Consider the following 12,219-nt stretch of genomic DNA (forward strand, 5'->3'; position numbering starts at 1 on the left):
AGTCTGACCCCGTGCCTCATGGGAACAGGGCAGACCAAACTACCAAGCCAATTCTTCACTGGAAAGGAGACAAGCTTCCGGGGACCGGTTTCTGGCATTTCAGCCGTCGTCGGCCCGGCTTGCTTGAATCCTGGTGGTGCAGTGAGCAAGGGACTCATGTCTGAGCATACCCTGCCACACCTGTAGTGGCCAAAAACGATTCAGAAAAGGGTGTGGTGATGGACAGAGTATCTGAGTTAATCAGAACACTCATACCCAGTCAAGAGATCCGGGCTTGATCCATCACCGTTTTTTAGCTCACTGCATCACCCCAGTTCAGAACCCGGCTATATGCAAATTAGTCTGACCCCATGCCTCATGGGAACAGGGCAGACCAAACTACCAAGCCAATTCTTCACTGGAAAGGAGACAAGCTTCCGGGGACCGGTTTCTGGCATTTCAGCCATCGTCGGCCCGGCTTGCTTGAATCCTGGTGGTGCAGTGAGCAAGGGACTCATGTCTGAGCATACCCTGCCACACCTGTAGTGGCCAAAACCGATTCAGAAAAGGGGGTGGTGATGGACAGAGTATCTCAGTTAATCAGAACACTCATACCCAGTCAAGAGATCAGGGCTTGATCCATCACTGTTTTTTAGCTCACTGCATCACCCCAGTTCAGAACCCGGCTATATGCAAATTAGTCTGACCCCGTGCCTAATGGGAACAGGGCAGACCAAACTACCAAGCCAATTCTTCACTGGAAAGGAGACAAGCTTCCGGGGACCGGTTTCTGGCATTTCAGCCGTTGTCGGCCCGGCTTGCTTGAATCCTGGTTGTGCAGTGAGCGAGGGACTCATGTCTGAGCATACCCTGCCACACCTGTGGTGGCCAAAAAAGATTCAGAAAAGGGGGTGGTGATGGATAGAGTATCTGATTTTATCAGAACACTCATACCCAGTCAAGAGATCAGGGCTTGATCCATCACCAATTTTTAGCTCACTGCATCACCCCAGTTCAGAACCCGGCTATATGTAAATTAGTCTGACCCCGTGCCTCATGGGAACAGGGCAGACCAAACTACCAAGCCAATTCTTCACTGGAAAGGAGACAAGCTTCCGGGGACCGGTTTCTGGCATTTCAGCCGTCGTCGGCCCAGCTTGCTTGAATCCTGGTGGTGCAGTGAGCAAGGGACTCATGTCTGAGCATACCCTGCCACACCTGTAGTGGCCAAAAACGATTCAGAAAAGGGGGTGGTGATGGACAGAGTATCTGAGTTAATCAGAACACTCATACCCAGTCAAGAGATCAGGGCTTGATCCATCCCCGTTTTTTAGCTCACTGCATCACCCCAGTTCAGAACCCGGCTATATGCAAATTAGTCTGACCCCATGCCTCATGGGAACAGGGCAGACCAAACTACCAAGCCAATTCTTCACTGGAAAGGAGACAAGCTTCCGGGGACCGGTTTCTGGCATTTCAGCCGTCGTCGGCCCGGCTTGCTTGAATCCTGGTGGTGCAGTGAGCAAGGGACTCATGTCTGAGCATACCCTGCCACACCTGTAGTGGCCAAAAACGATTCAGAAAAGGGGGTGGTGATGGACAGAGTATCTGAGTTAATCAGAACACTCATACCCAGTCAAGAGATCAGGGCTTGATCCATCACCGTTTTTTAGCTCACAGCATCACCCCAGTTCAGAACCCGGCTATATGCAAATTAGTCTGACCCCGTGCCTCCTGGGAACAGGGCAGACCAAACTACCAAGCCAATTCTTCACTGGAAAGGAGACAAGCTTCCGGGGACCGGTTTCTGGCATTTCAGCCATCGTCGGTCCGGCTTGCTTGAATCCTGGTGGTGCAGTGAGCAAGTGACTCATGTCTGAGCATACCCTGCCACACCTGTAGTGGCCAAAAACGATTCAGAAAAGGGGGTGGTGATGGACAGAGTATCTGAGTTAATCAGAACACTCATACCCAGTCAAGAGAACAGGGCTTGATCCATCACCGTTTTTTAGCTCACTGCATCACCCCAGTTCAGAACCCGGCTATATGCAAATTAGTCTGACCCCATGCCTCATGGGAACAGGGCAGACCAAACTACCAAGCCAATTCTTCACTGGAAAGGAGACAAGTTTCCGAGGACCGGTTTCTGGCATTTCAGCCATCGTCGGCCCGGCTTGCTTGAATCCTGGTGGTGCAGTGAGCAAGTGACTCATGTCTGAGCATACCCTGCCACACCTGTAGTGGCCAAAAACAATTCAGAAAAGGGGGTGGTGATGGACAGAGTATCTGAGTTAATCAGAACACTCATACCCAGTCAAGAGAACAGGGCTTGATCCATCACCGTTTTTTAGCTCACTGCATCACCCCAGTTCAGAACCCGGCTATATGCAAATTAGTCTGACCCCATGCCTCATGGGAACAGGGCAGACCAAACTACCAAGCCAATTCTTCACTGGAAAGGAGACAAGCTTCCGGGGACCGGTTTCTGGCATTTCAGCCGTCGTCGGCCCGGCTTGCTTGAATCCTGGTGGTGCAGTGAGCAAGGGACTCATGTCTGAGCATACCCTGCCACACCTGTAGTGGCCAAAAACGTTTCAGAAAAGGGGGTGGTGATGGACAGAGTATCTGAGTTAATCAGAACACTCATACCCAGTCAAGAGATCAGGGCTTGATCCATCACCGTTTTTTAGCTCACTGCATCACCCCAGTTCAGAACCCGGCTATATGCAAATTAGTCTGACGCCGTGCCTCATGGGAACAGGGCAGACCAAACTACCAAGCCAATTCTTCACTGGAAAGGAGACAAGCTTCCGGGGACCGGTTTCTGGCATTTCAGCCGTTGTCGGCCCGGCTTGCTTGAATCCTGGTGGTGCAGTGAGCAAGGGACTCATGTCTGAGCATACCCTGTCACACCTGTAGTGGCCAAAAACGATTCAGAAAAGGGGGTGGTGATGGACAGAGTATCTGAGTTAATCAGAACACTCATACCCAGTCAAGAGATCAGGGCTTGATCCATCACCGTTTCTTAGCTCACTGCATCACCCCAGTTCAGAACCCGGCTATATGCAAATTAGTCTGACCCCGTGCCTCATGGGAACAGGGCAGACCAAACTACCAAGCCAATTCTTCACTGGAAAGGAGACAAGCTTCCGGGGACCGGTTTCTGGCATTTCAGTCGTCGTCGGCCCGGCTTGCTTGAATCCTGGTGGTGCAGTGAGCAAGTGACTCATGTCTGAGCATACCCTGCCACACCTGTAGTGGCCAAAAACGATTCAGAAAAGGGGGTGGTGATGGACAGAGTATCTGAGTTAATCAGAACACTCATACCCAGTCAAGAGATCAGGGCTTGATCCATCACCGTTTCTTAGCTCACTGCATCACCCCAGTTCAGAACCCGGCTATATGCAAATTAGTCTGACCCCGTGCCTCATGGGAACAGGGCAGACCAAACTACCAAGCCAATTCTTCACTGGAAAGGAGACAAGCTTCCGGGGACCGGTTTCTGGCATTTCAGCCGTCGTCGGCCCGGCTTGCTTGAATCCTGGTGGTGCTGTGAGCAAGGGACTCATGTCTGAGCATACCCTGCCACACCTGTAGTGGCCAAAAACGATTCAGAAAAGGGGGTGGTGATGGACAGAGTATCTGAGTTAATCAGAACACTCATACCCAGTCAAGAGATCAGGGCTTGATCCATCACCGTTTTTTAGCTCACTGCATCACCCCAGTTCAGAACCCGGCTATATGCAAATTAGTCTGACCCCGTGCCTCCTGGGAACAGGGCAGACCAAACTACCAAGCCAATTCTTCACTGGAAAGGAGACAAGCTTCCGGGGACCGGTTTCTGGCATTTCAGCCATCGTCGGTCCGGCTTGCTTGAATCCTGGTGGTGCAGTGAGCAAGTGACTCATGTCTGAGCATACCCTGCCACACCTGTAGTGGCCAAAAACGATTCAGAAAAGGGGGTGGTGATGGACAGAGTATCTGAGTTAATCAGAACACTCATACCCAGTCAAGAGAACAGGGCTTGATCCATCACCGTTTTTTAGCTCACTGCATCACCCCAGTTCAGAACCCGGCTATATGCAAATTAGTCTGACCCCATGCCTCATGGGAACAGGGCAGACCAAACTACCAAGCCAATTCTTCACTGGAAAGGAGACAAGTTTCCGGGGACCGGTTTCTGGCATTTCAGCCATCGTCGGCCCGGCTTGCTTGAATCCTGGTGGTGCAGTGAGCAAGTGACTCATGTCTGAGCATACCCTGCCACACCTGTAGTGGCCAAAAACAATTCAGAAAAGGGGGTGGTGATGGACAGAGTATCTGAGTTAATCAGAACACTCATACCCAGTCAAGAGAACAGGGCTTGATCCATCACCGTTTTTTAGCTCACTGCATCACCCCAGTTCAGAACCCGGCTATATGCAAATTAGTCTGACCCCATGCCTCATGGGAACAGGGCAGACCAAACTACCAAGCCAATTCTTCACTGGAAAGGAGACAAGCTTCCGGGGACCGGTTTCTGGCATTTCAGCCGTCGTCGGCCCGGCTTGCTTGAATCCTGGTGGTGCAGTGAGCAAGGGACTCATGTCTGAGCATACCCTGCCACACCTGTAGTGGCCAAAAACGTTTCAGAAAAGGGGGTGGTGATGGACAGAGTATCTGAGTTAATCAGAACACTCATACCCAGTCAAGAGATCAGGGCTTGATCCATCACCGTTTTTTAGCTCACTGCATCACCCCAGTTCAGAACCCGGCTATATGCAAATTAGTCTGACCCCGTGCCTCATGGGAACAGGGCAGACCAAACTACCAAGCCAATTCTTCACTGGAAAGGAGACAAGCTTCCGGGGACCGGTTTCTGGCATTTCAGCCGTTGTCGGCCCGGCTTGCTTGAATCCTGGTGGTGCAGTGAGCAAGGGACTCATGTCTGAGCATACCCTGTCACACCTGTAGTGGCCAAAAACGATTCAGAAAAGGGGGTGGTGATGGACAGAGTATCTGAGTTAATCAGAACACTCATACCCAGTCAAGAGATCAGGGCTTGATCCATCACCGTTTCTTAGCTCACTGCATCACCCCAGTTCAGAACCCGGCTATATGCAAATTAGTCTGACCCCGTGCCTCATGGGAACAGGGCAGACCAAACTACCAAGCCAATTCTTCACTGGAAAGGAGACAAGCTTCCGGGGACCGGTTTCTGGCATTTCAGTCGTCGTCGGCCCGGCTTGCTTGAATCCTGGTGGTGCAGTGAGCAAGTGACTCATGTCTGAGCATACCCTGCCACACCTGTAGTGGCCAAAAACGATTCAGAAAAGGGGGTGGTGATGGACAGAGTATCTGAGTTAATCAGAACACTCATACCCAGTCAAGAGATCAGGGCTTGATCCATCACCGTTTCTTAGCTCACTGCATCACCCCAGTTCAGAACCCGGCTATATGCAAATTAGTCTGACCCCGTGCCTCATGGGAACAGGGCAGACCAAACTACCAAGCCAATTCTTCACTGGAAAGGAGACAAGCTTCCGGGGATCGGTTTCTGGCATTTCAGCCGTCGTCGGCCCGGCTTGCTTGAATCCTGGTGGTGCAGTGAGCAAGGGACTCATGTCTGAGCATACCCTGCCAGACCTGTAGTGGCCAAAAACGATTCAGAAAAGGGGGTGGTGATGGACAGAGTATCTGAGTTAATCAGAACACTCATACCCAGTCAAGAGAACAGGGCTTGATCCATCACCGTTTTTTAGCTCACTGCATCACCCCAGTTCAGAACCCGGCTATATGCAAATTAGTCTGACCCCGTGCCTCATGGGAACAGGGCAGACCAAACTACCAAGCCAATTCTTCACTGGAAAGGAGATAAGCTTCCGGGGACCGGTTTCTGGCATTTCAGCCGTCGTCGGCCCGGCTTGCTTGAATCCTGGTGGTGCAGTGAGCAAGGGACTCATGTCTGAGCATACCCTGCCACACCTGTAGTGGCCAAAAACGATTCAGAAAAGGGGGTGGTGATGGACAGAGTATCTGAGTTAATCAGAACACTCATACCCAGTCAAGAGATCAGGGCTTGATCCATCACCGTTTTTTAGCTCACTGCATCACCCCAGTTCAGAACCCGGCTATATGCAAATTAGTCTGACCCCGTGCCTCATGGGAACAGGGCAGACCAAACTACCAAGCCAATTCTTCACTGGAAAGGAGACAAGCTTCCGGGGATCGGTTTCTGGCATTTCAGCCGTCGTCGGCCCGGCTTGCTTGAATCCTGGTGGTGCAGTGAGCAAGGGACTCTTGTCTGAGCATACCCTGCCACACCTGTAGTGGCAAAAAACGATTCAGAAAAGGGGGTGGTGATGGACAGAGTATCTGAGTTAATCAGAACACTCATACCCAGTCAAGAGATCAGGGCTTGATCCATCCCCGTTTTTTAGCTCACTGCATCACCCCAGTTCAGAACCCGGCTATATGCAAATTAGTCTGACCCCGTGCCTCATGGGAACAGGGCAGACCAAACTACCAAGCCAATTCTTCACTGGAAAGGAGACAAGCTTCCGGGGACCGGTTTCTGGCATTTCAGCCGTCGTCGGCCCGGCTTGCTTGAATCCTGGTGGTGCAGTGAGCAAGGGACTCATGTCTGAGCATACCCTGCCACACCTGTAGTGGCCAAAAACGATTCAGAAAAGGGGGTGGTGATGGACAGAGTATTTGAGTTAATCAGAACACTCATACCCAGTCAAGAGATCAGGGCTTGATCCATCACCGTTTTTTAGCTCACTGCATCACCCCAGTTCAGAACCCGGCTATATGCAAATTAGTCTGACCCCGTGCCTCATCGTTTTAGCCACCACAAGTGTGGAAGGGTATGCTCAGATGTGAGTCCCTTGCTCACTGCACCATCAGGATTCAAGCAAACCGGGCCGAAGACGGCTGTAATGCCAGAAACCGGTCCCCGGAAGCTTGTTTCCTTTCCAGTAAAGAATTGGCTTGGTAGTTTGGTCTGCCCTGTTCCCATGATACACTGGGCCAGGGACAGACTAATTTGCATGTAGCCAGGTTCTGAACTGGGATGGTGCAGTGAGCTAAGAAACGGTGATGGATCAAGCCCTGATCTTTTGACTGGGTAGGAGTGTTCTGCTTAATTCAGATACTCTGTCCATCACCACCCCCTTTTTGAATTGTTTTAGCCACCACAAGTGTGGAAGGGTATGCTCAGATGTGAGTCCCTTGCTCACTGCACCATCAGGATTCAAGCAAGCCGGGCCGAAGACGGCTGTAATGCCAGAAACCGGTCCCCGAAAGCTTGTTTCCTTTCCAGTAAAGAATTGGCTTGGTAGTTTGGTCTGCCCTGTTCCCATGATGCACTGGGCCAGGGACAGACTAATTTGCATGTAGCCAGGTTCTGAACTGGGATGGTGCAGTGAGCTAAAAAACGGTGATGGATCAAGCCGTGATCTTTTGACTGGGTATGAGTGTTCTGCTTAATTCAGATACTCTGTCCATCACCACCCCCTTTTTGAATTGTTTTAGCCACCACAAGTGTGGAAGGGTATGCTCAGATGTGAGTCCCTTGCTCACTGCACCATCAGGATTCAAGCAAGCCGGGCCGAAGACGGCTGTAATGCCAGAAACCGGTCCCCGGAAGCTTGTTTCCTTTCCAGTAAAGAATTGGCTTGATAGTTTGGTCTGCCCTGTTCCCATGATGCACTGGGCCAGGGACAGACTAATTTGCATGTAGCCAGGTTCTGAACTGGGATGGTGCAGTGAGCTAAAAAACGGTGATGGATCAAGCCCTGATCTTTTGACTGGGTAGGAGTTTTCTCCTTAATTCAGATACTCTGTCCACCACCACCCCCTTTTTGAATCGTTCTTCACGATTTGGGCGCAATGTCTGAGGCATTAAACATTGCTCAGGAGCCATCTAAAAACAGCTTGTGAGTGAGAATATGTGCCTTGATCCCGTCATACACTGTGAACCCAGTTCGCATGCCCTTCTAGGATTCAAGAGAATCACAGTCATCAAAATTATCAAATGCTTTTATTGGTCAGGTTTGAATACATAAACGTGGTTAATTTATTCTAGGACCAGTATGGCTGAGAAGAGATGTGTTCCAAAGGTAGAGTCTTTTTGACTGCTACCTCCCTTGCAGGCTAAGATTAAGCATGGATCAAGATCATAATAGAAGTGAAGCTAGAACCAACCTTCAAAGACATTTTAGAGAAGTTTGCCCCAGTAGAAGGATGACAAAGCATTGCATGTTTTGGAGAGGCATAGACTGTGAGGCACTCAGGAGTAAAGTACAATTAATTCCCCCACCAGCAGCGTGCCAGGAGGCACGTTTGCAGAGTGGTGGAGAAAGGTGGCGTAGCCTCGAAGTAGAAGTCATCACTGGACTATGATGCACAGAGTCAAGAAGTCGCCCCAATCCAATTGTCTGCCATTCTTGACAGTTGCTGCACCGCACAATCTGGGTCCAGGGAAAAGATGGCATGACAACCTTGCTTCATTAATGACCCTACTCCCCTGTGCTGTAATACGTCTATATCCACTGAGGTATTATGACTCCCTCACAGATAGGTAGATTATTAAGCTATCATGCAACCAAAGAAACACAATTTCTTTGGCCTTGAATGGTGCCATATATCTACGTTATCTAAGCAGACGTTTATGGCACAGTGATTATTTTCTTGTTTCTTCTACCATATTTCTTATAAAGGTTATGCTGGACAGAAAACACAAAGATGCAACAAAAGATGACAAAATAGAATAAAGCGAAGACCATGAAAATTAGACTCTTACAATATCTCTAAAATCCATACCTCAGGAACACTGTAGCGGTCTAGTATCGAAGCCATTGCGATGGAAGTGGAAGATGCGCCACCACCGACAAAACCAATTAAAGTGGGCAGAGGCTGGCATAAGAAGTTTGGGATCGGCTTCTCTAGTCCAGTGAGGATGGAAAGAACCCCTTCCACGGCTCTCTTCTCAGACGGACAGGAGGCATAGACCCTCAAAGCCAGGGTGATGTTTGGCAGCAGATAGGGGTTCTCATTCACCTCAGCGACAGCAAACAGTAATCCCAGCACGTCCCTGTAGTATTGTATCTGAAAACTAGCAAAGGGTTAAAGTTATTAGTCAGGCAGTGAGGTGAAGTTTGGTGACTGAGAGGAAGAGCACGTAGCCACATACACAGATATAAATCATAGAATTGAAGTCTAATCTAATTTAATTGAGCCTAAACTGGATACTTGCTATGACACAGTACCAGTAAACCAAAGGTACAAACATGTAGATATATTTGGATTGAGGCAGGGGGATAACATCTAATGTTGCTTCCATCACCATGGAGCACATATTAGTAATAACAAGGTATGTCATTATAACTAGGTATCTTACAATGGGCGTTTTGCTAAACATGTATAAGCAATGCATTCTAATGTATCACTATATATTTTGATATCACAACACGCCTTTTTGCAATGCTCTTAGCTACAGATCATTGCAAAAAATAAATGTTTAATTACATACCTTATTATGATACTCTGCTAATATAGATATTTAAAATAAATACATGAATGTTAATTAACATGATTAATTTCTTTTGCAAAAATCTGAACAGATATGGGCGTTCTATTCCCACACATAACACGATTGTTAATCATTATATAGAGTTATTTCACTGTAAATCTCTTGTATTGAAAGGAAATCCAGAAAATAATTTACAAAAAAAATCAAGATTTATGCACATACTGCCAGCTACATAACAAAATACATACCAATATAATCAAAAATGAATATCTATGTAACTGAAAACATTTATATACCAATCTCTGTCCTCTCTCCCCCGCCGTCTCTATCCTGCTCTCTCTTTCTCTCACTAACTATATATATATTCACTGAAAAAACCATAGGTTAGAGACCATATATAGTTAGCTGGACATTTTATTGACATAAAACCAATGAAATTCCATATATAGTTAGTTGCACTAACTATATATCGTGCACCCGCAATCCACTGCTGATGATGTCACATATTACATCATTCATGACATGGTCAGTGACATCACTGATGACATCACTGATGACATCTCAAATGACATCACTGATGACATCACTGATGACATCTCAAATGACATCACTGATGACATCATCTAGTGTCTGTGTTTTTGTAAAGTTTAAATATGTTTTACATATTGAAGAATGAGTGGATGTATGGAAGACTGAGTGTGTGTGTGGCTGGCTGGGAGGTGTGTGACTCTGTGCATATCAATGTGTACTTGTATCAGTGATTGTATAAGAGAGTAAGTATGTGTTAGTATATGTGTGAAAAAGTATGGTGGTCTGTGTTTAACTGTATAGATGAGGAAATCGAAGTGTGATTGATTCTTCACAGGACTGACTAGGTGTATGAGTGCATATGATAGTGTTGTAATAATGAGTGACTGTATGTATGAGTGATTGTATGGGTGAATGAGTGAATGTGTGTGTAGACGTAGGAATCAGTGAGTGCGTATGTAGTAACTGGTATTGGTGTTTCATGATGTCATCAGTGATGTCATTTGAGATGTCATCAGTGATGTCATTTGAGATGTCATCAGTGATGTCATCAGTGATGTCACTGAAGTATGGTGTTCTGTGTTTAACTGTATAGATGAGGAAATGGAAGTGTGATTGATTCTTTACAGGACTGACTATGTGTGTGAGTAACTCCAGGGATGAGTGGCAGTGTGTGAGTGTCTGCATAGGTGTATGAGTGCATATGATAGTGTTGTAATAATGAGTGACTGTATGTATGAGTGATTGTATGGGTGAATGAGTGAATGTGTGTGTAGACGTAGGAATCAGTGAGTGCGTATGTAGTAACTGGTATTGGTGTGTCATGATGTCATCATTGATGTCATTTGAGATGTCATCAGTGATGTCATCAGTGATGTCATTTGAGATGTCATCAGTGATGTCATCAGTGATGTCACTGACCATGTCATGAATGATGTAATATGTGACATCATCAGCAGTGGATTGCGGGTGCACGATATATAGTTAGTGCAACTAACTATATATGGAATTTCATTGGTTTTATGTCAATAAAATGTCCAGCTAACTATATATGGTCTCTAACCTATGGTTTTTTCAGTGAATTTTCAAGGTTTTGTAAATGCAAATTCCTAACTATATATGGTCTATAACCTATGGTTTTTTCAGTGAATTTCATTGGTTTTTTAACAGCTAATATCTGTAGCTGTAAAATGTATTCTTCTTTAAATCCAAAAATATATTTTATATGTTTATTAATAACTTTTTTTTTAAATATTTTTTTTTCTTCGTTCCCGCTTCGCGAATCGGGAAGCTTCCCGTTAGCTGACCTTGATGCCGCGAAATAGACCACGAGCCGGTAAACGTTTCTTTACCGCAACTGCCGCGTTAGAAAACAACATCGTGACGCCTCCCGTCCGCATGACGTTTCGCGTTGTCGCGTGATACGTCATATGACGTGCTACGTTAGCGAACTCGTACGCTTACCGAGTCGCAAAGCACAGGTTTCTGGAAGCAAACCGGGAGGCCCTGCAAAGCGCGTAACATACACACAGCAGGTCATGTGACTTGGTAATAACACTTTTCATTGGTTCATTTCACTTTCGGTTTCCTAATGATGTAAGACTAGGTCATATGATCTAAAATGAACACTTTTCATTGGTTGAGAACTATTTTTTTTCCCAAATGGTGAAAATCCCTCCTTCTTTCCTCACTCTGACTTTCATCATTGTGAGAGAAAGACCCTTTGTTACCAGTGAGCAATGGCTTCTTTACTAGCTTCAGCTGGTGCTTCCCCACCACCTCCACCACATCCAAGGAAGAGTGGACCACCTGCTAAAGTTATAATTCAGCAAGAAGACGAAGAAGAGGAACAGGACGACCTAGATAATCTCCCTATTATGGCCAGAAGATCTGTTGTACCGGAAGTAACGGGACCAGAGGGCAGGGAGATGGTGCCAAATATACAAACGAGATTTCGTGAAGTAAAACAAGTCTGCCTACATTGCAGTGGATTCATTTGCTACGCAGAAAGTAGCATCACTCTGATCAACAGAGCTATTGACAATCATGCTCATGTTTGTCCGAAACTCCCCAAACAATAAATTCTTTTTTTTTGTTTTCTTGCTCCTGTTGAGCCCTTTACAATGAATCGTTTTCGTTGCCCCCTCCGAAAAAAAAACAAAAAAATTATAAAACTGTTCAGAAAAATTCAAAAAAAG

The sequence above is a fragment of the Lissotriton helveticus genome, chromosome 4_2, assembly GCF_964261635.1.
Source record: "Lissotriton helveticus chromosome 4_2, aLisHel1.1, whole genome shotgun sequence".
NCBI classification, from domain to species: Eukaryota; Metazoa; Chordata; class Amphibia; order Caudata; family Salamandridae; genus Lissotriton; species Lissotriton helveticus.